At 41.0% G+C, this 6,593-nt stretch overlaps 1 long non-coding RNA gene across 1 annotated transcript; it reads left to right on the top strand.

Moving 5' to 3' along the window:
- The first annotated feature begins 214 nt into the window (after nt 1-214).
- Nucleotides 215-1,423, top strand: LOC146557376 (uncharacterized). The gene is made up of 3 exons (XR_014888979.1): nt 215-317; nt 533-657; nt 749-1,423. It is a non-coding gene; the product is annotated as an uncharacterized LOC146557376 (long non-coding RNA).
- Nucleotides 1,424-6,593: the final 5,170 nt, after the last annotated feature.

Genomic DNA, 6,593 nt, shown 5'->3' with positions numbered 1-6,593 from the left:
ATTACAAGTAATCTGTGCTTTTCCAAACTCAGCACATAAAACACTGCAGTTCAAGCGAGCACTGCATAGAAGATTTTGTTTGTATTTCTTTAGTCCCAAGACTATCAAACAAATGACCACAGAAGAGATTAGCTAGCATTTCGATCTATACATCGTCAAAGAGCTGAGACTGAAGACGGATTTTGAAGTGGAAGCATATAAAAACATGTAATATTTTCTGGAAATCTCTGTTTAGGACAAGAGCACAACTTTGTGAAAGTGCAGACCAACAATTTGGGGACTCCCTATGACTTCAACTCTGTCATGCACTATGGCAGGTGAGTTGCTGTGTGAGATGGACTTTGTAAGGTTCTATATTTCCTTACATGTTTTGCATTTTCTGCAAGAAAATGTAATCCAGACTAACAAAAACATGCACACACTCAGTGGGGAATGGATTTTTAATGTTAAATACTTTATGGGCCCATTTTCTCCTCTGTTTTCCTAATATAACCGCGTATGTGTGTTTGTGTGCTGTTGTTTGTTCTTTTAGACTCGCCTTCTCCAAGAATGGGCAGCCAACCATTGTTGCCAGGTCCAATCCTAATCTTAATTTTGGAAATGCTTTCCAAATGAGTGCCAATGACATCGCCCGTGTAAACAGGCTTTATGGATGCTGTGAGTATTAAGACACACCCACAAAAAAGAAATTTGCTATCTTTTTGTTCGAAGCAAGTACTGATCGGAGTTGATTTTTTTTCCTAACCAGAAATTCAGCAAGAACCTTCAACTTTGCATCCAGACTCTTCAGATGCCCAAACACCAGCATTACACCAAGGGATTGGATCCACTATACTTAAAAATGATAAAAGAAACATAAAATGTGCTGCAAATATCACATTTAGAGAGTTGAAGTTCTGGGTCTTTGTTTTACGAGCTAAACGGCAGGCTTATATACCAGAGGGTGATGGTGTTAACTCGCTTTCTGTTGAGGTTTTCTCCCCTTTTGTTAGACTATAAACTATCATTAATGGATTTCTCAATCTGTGCAGTTTGATAATTAACTTTGTAACTGTAAATGATGCAGACATAGAACCAAACCTTGCGACTGCGACATGTCTCAAAACTTTTTGTTTGGCAAAACAGCAAAGTGAAAAAATATGTGAACAAAACAAAAAGTCAAGTCTTTCATGGAATGATCATGACTGTTGTCCTATACATGACCAACATGTATCAACAAGATATAGTGTGTAGATATAGTCCAGTGTCACAAGTGTAAGAAGAAGAATCTTTCTTCTGATATTTTAAAAATTGATTTTTCTGACAATGTCTTCTAATTTTTCTTGCTTTTGTTTTTCGAGGGGTTTTATCTTTGGTTTGTTGTCTCTTTCTGTAAGAAGTGCTATCAAATAAAATTCCATATTTCAAGCAACAGGGGGCAGTATTGTTTCATTATTATATTTTAAGTTATTTTAGAAATATGTGTTTTGCTTAAAGTTGGACAGAATGTTACAGGTGCCTTTTTTAATGTGCAACAAATGTAACAAATGCACAAATACTACTACATAAATACATGTTCTGCATTTAAAATCCTACCAAACATCAGAAAACTGAAACCAGAGAGTGGATCATGTCTCTCAAGATTAGAGTGCTACTTCTTCTTGTGTAGGGTGGAGTCAGTTCAGTGCAAGTGTTTAGATTGAGAAGATTAAAACCCCCACAGACTTGAATATTCCCACCACCATCATGATGCATCACATAGTAATCTGATCAGCCATTTAGTTTCTGCTGATGTGTTTCTTCATAACTGTTGTTAAAAACTGTTATGAAACCTCAGTCATGCACACGCCTGAACAATGATCCGGCATTTGTTGCTGTAATTGTTTGTACTATCATGCTGCCTGTCTGACTAAATAACTATAGACGGAGCAAGCTGTCAAGCATGTTCAAAGGTGATGTTTAAGGAGCTGCTGGCTGCCAGCTTAGCTTTTCTCCCTGTTTGCTGGTCTGATGATAAGTGAGGTAGGGTTGGGCCATATCATACAGTTCACGGTAATACCGGTATAATGTTGGGCAACGATAAGAAAATGAAATATCGTGATAGAATATGGGTCGGAGCATTTCGACTATCGTAGGCGGAGCCTCGCGGAGTGATACGTACTGTGCTTCAACATAATGTTACCGTATTGTATGTGTATGACCTCTTTTTAAGTTTAGTGGATATTATACATGGTTATGCTGAGGATATGTCGGCCAGTTTCCACTGGAAATGCCTTTTGGTTAAACTGTCAGCGAGGAATTTGCACTGTTACGTTTATATATAACTTTAAGCACATAAAAAAGCTGCTTGTTTAAGTGAAAATACATTGATGGGGTTTTTTGCACTAATAAAGTTGTGGAGTTGTAAAGTATTTTGTCTAGTGTCATTTATATCGTCGGTTATATCGTTATTGCAAATTTTCAAATGTATATCGTGCTAAATATTTTTGGCCCTGCTCTAGTGAGAGGCATGGTTTCATCTGGCCTGATGGTTTGACCATAACAAAGGTTTAGACATTGAGGACACTTGGGGAACAAAAAGAATGAGCAGTGATAAATCTTGGAACAACGTTCAGCCGCAGTCTAAAAACATATTGCCAGAGCTTTGGTTCTCCAAGTTGCTTTGTGACCTACCTTCACTATGGTTCCTTCATTACATGCCATGTGTGACTCATGTCATATCCATTGTTAGAGATGCCAATCTGTTTTGTGTTGGGGTGTTATATCTGCTCTCAGTTCTAGTGCTCTCTGCTAGTGTGACAGAGGCTTCCCTCTATGAGAGCGAGGACACAAAGAGCTGGTTGCTTTCCTAAACACCTTAGTCCTGTCTAGATACATGCGTAATGCTCCAACAGGACAACGTGAATTAAGCCAACACTGGCTCTTATCAGCAAATGGCTTTGGATCAAAAGCTTCCATGCTTCCAATGCAGCTCACTCAGTTTTGAGTGACAGAGTCTTTAAGTCAATACACTAAGGTCTCAAAAGGCACCTCTGAGAGCCCCTTATAACCTGTGGGAAAATCCCAGGAGGAATCAGCAGGCTAAGAGAAGGCCTCAGTGTGCAAGTCCCTTTCATTAACCTACTAATAAGAGAATGCTGGCAAGTTGGTGGGATGGCAGTCATGTCTTGTTTGATGGTAAATGGTAAATGGACTGGTTCTTATATAGTGTTTTTCTACTCTTCTGAGAACTCAAGCGCTTTATACAACAAAAAAACAAACTAAAAACCAGCAAAACAATGACTTACATATAAAAAATCACAAAGAAAGAACAATACAGTTTCCACATCTGAACCAAAGAGTAAAACAGTGAAATGTGGATTATTATTTTTTTTGTGTGTCCCGTTTGGATCTTTAGCCATCAGAATTGTTGTCTTAAGGCCAAGAAAGATGCCAAGCGGATTTATTTTACCAAGTGGATCATAATGGCCTTGCCATATTGGTCCATTTCATTGACCTTTATTATAATTATGAATTTATTTTATTTTCAGTTGCTACAAACGGGACAGACATGACTGGGGGATAGGACAGGGAGAAAGAATGAAATGTGGATTATTAAATATTAGGTCTCTCTCCTCCAAGTCTCTGTTAGCTCATGACTTAATGATTGATCAACAAATTAATTTACTCTGCCTTATAGAAAAAAAGGCCCTCAGATCAGAAGTACCTGACTCCGTGGTATAATTCTCAAACACGTACCCTAAAGCAGATGACTCGTAAGCTGGAGAGGAAATGGCGTGTCACAAATCTAGAGGATCATCATTTAGCCTGGAGAAATAGTTTGCTGCTTTATAAGAAAGCCCTCCGCAAAGCCAGAACATCTTACTATTCATCACTGATTGAAGAAAATAAGAACAACCCCAGGTTTCTCTTCAGCTCTGTAGCCAGGCTGACAAACAGTCAGAGCTCTGTTGAGCCAACCATCCCTTTAACGTTAACTAGTAATGACTTCATGAGCTTCTTCACAAATAAAATTTTTATCATTAGAGAAAAAATTACAAATAATCATCCCACAGATGTAATATTATCTACAGCTACTCTTAGTACCATTGATGTTAAGTTAGACTCTTTTTCTCCAATTGATCTTTCTGAGTTAACTTCAATAATTACTTCCTCCAAACCATCAACGTGTCTTTTAGACCCCATTCCTACAAAACTGCTCAAAGAAGTCCTGCCATTAATTAATTCTTCGATCTTAAATATGATCAACCTATCTCTAATGATCGGCTATGTACCACAGGCCTTCAAGCTGGCTGTAGTTAAACCTTTACTCAAAAAGCATCTCTAGACCCAGCAGTCTTAGCTAATTATAGGCCAATCTCCAACCTTCCTTTCATATCAAAAATCCTTGAAAGAGTAGTTGTCAAACAGCTAACAGATCATCTGCAGAGGAATGGTTTATTTGAAGAGTTTCAGTCAGGTTTCAGAGCTCATCACAGCACAGAAACAGCTTTAGTGAAGGTTACAAATGATCTTCTTATGGCCTCTGACAGTGGACTCATCTCTGTGCTTGTCCTGCTAGACCTCAGTGCAGCGTTCGATACTGTCGACCATAATATCCTATTAGAGCGATTAGAACATGCTGTAGGTATTACAGGTACTGCGCTGCAGTGGTTTGTATCATATCTACCGTATTTTCACGACCATAAGGCGCACTGTGCTAAAAGGCGCAGTCTCAGTTATGTGTGCCCTTACTGTATTTAACACACACATAAGGCGCACTGGATCATAGGGCGCATACAAGTACCGTATGCGTATTTAAAAATAAAGCGGGAGCAAACCTGAATTCGGTACCTTACTCACATTTTTATTACCAGTAATCGTCATCATCAACAACACACAAGCATACAAGTGTGCATATTTAAAAATAAAGCAGGAGCAAAACAAAGTTTGGTACTCACATTTTTATCATCAATCAAACCCATCGAAGTCCTCATCCTCTGTGTCTGAATTGAACAGCTGCGCTAAATCTCCATCAAACATGCCAGGTTCACTTTCTTCACCGTCAGAGTCACTTTTCGTGCCATGCGGCTCCTCGGAAACGATGCCGGCTTTTGCGAAAGCTCGAACAACAGTGCCAGCAGACATGTTAGCCCAAGCATCTACAATCCATTGGCAAATTGTGGCGTAACTCGCCCGGCGCTGCCTTCCACTCTTAGTGAAACTGTGGTCTCCACCGGTCATCCATCGCTCCCACGCCGCTCGCAGCCTTACTTTGAACGGGCGGTTCACACCGATGTCCAGCGGTTGGAGTTCCTTTGTCAGGCCTCCTCCCGGAATGACAGCAAGCTCACAGTTCATTTGCTTCACAAGTTTTTTCACATCGGCTGTGAGATGGGCACGCATAGAGTCACAGATCAACAGCGATGGTGATGCGTGGAAAAAACCACCTGGTCTCCTTACATACACCTCCCTCAGCCAGTCTTTCATCATTTCTTCATCCATCCAGCCCTTTTCGTTTGCCTTAATGATGATTCCTGCTGGAAACTTCTCTTTAGGCAAAGTCTTTCGCTTAAAAATCACCATAGGCGGCAGCTTCTGTCCATTAGCATGGCAGCCAAGCACAACAGTAAAAGAAGACTTTTCGTGCCCCGTTGTGCGTATCGCTACCGTGCTGGTCCCCTTCTTCTCCACAGTGTGACTCACCGGGATGTCAAAAGTGAGCGGGACCTCGTCCATGTTTGTGATGTGGCTGGGCTGGATGTTTTTGTCGCCGATGTGTTTGCTGCAGTAGGAGAAGATGGCCAGCTTTTCCTTATAATCTGCTGGAAGTTGCTGCGCTACCGTAGTCCTGGTCCGGATGGAAAAATGGCACCGTTTCATAAAACGAAAGCACCAAGACGGACCTCCTTGGAAATGTTCAATGTTCATCTCTTCAGCTAGTGAAACTGCTTTTAGCCGAATGGTGACCGTCGAAACGCTTCTCCCGCTCGCTCTTTGCTCGATGATCCACCGCTCGAGTCTTTCCTCCAACTCGAGCCACCTCGCCTTATGTCCGCGGAAACTCAGCTGCGTTTTCTTGACCTGCCGGAGCTTGTTTTCCAGCTTCCTCCATTTGCGAACCATCGATTCGTTAATCTTAAATTCTCTCGCCGCTGCTCGATTTCCATGTTCCTCCGCGTAGCTGATGGCCTTCAGTTTAAACTGTGCTTCGTAAGCGTGTCTCTTTGCCATTTTCAGGGTTGTTAAAACAACGATGTCCTGCATAATGCACATACCTGTTCTTTTATACAGGTATGTGCGATTGTCCCGGTATATACGATCAACGCCCACACTTCACCCTTTAACGATCTCATGGTGTTCTCTACTACGTCCTCCTTACAACACATAGGGCGCACCGCGCTATAGGGCGCGCCGCACTTTTTGAAGAAAATCTAAGACTTTTAAGTGCGCCTTATGGTCGTGAAAATACGGTATCTAATAGACTCCAATTTGTGCATGTAAATGGAGAGTCCTCTTCACACACTGAGGTTAATTATGGAGTTCCATAGGGTTCAGTGCTAGGACCAATTCTGTTTACACTATACATGCTTCCCTTAGGCAGCATCATTAGAAGACATAGCATACATTTACAC

This window comes from Mchenga conophoros, linkage group LG16, assembly GCF_057382185.1.
Source record: "Mchenga conophoros isolate Kocher_MC1m ecotype Shallow Benthic linkage group LG16, M_conophoros_male_GT1.1, whole genome shotgun sequence".
NCBI lineage: Eukaryota > Metazoa > Chordata > Actinopteri > Cichliformes > Cichlidae > Mchenga > Mchenga conophoros.
Note: the sequence above shows the minus strand (reverse complement) of the source record. Positions and strands in the feature narration are given on the sequence as shown.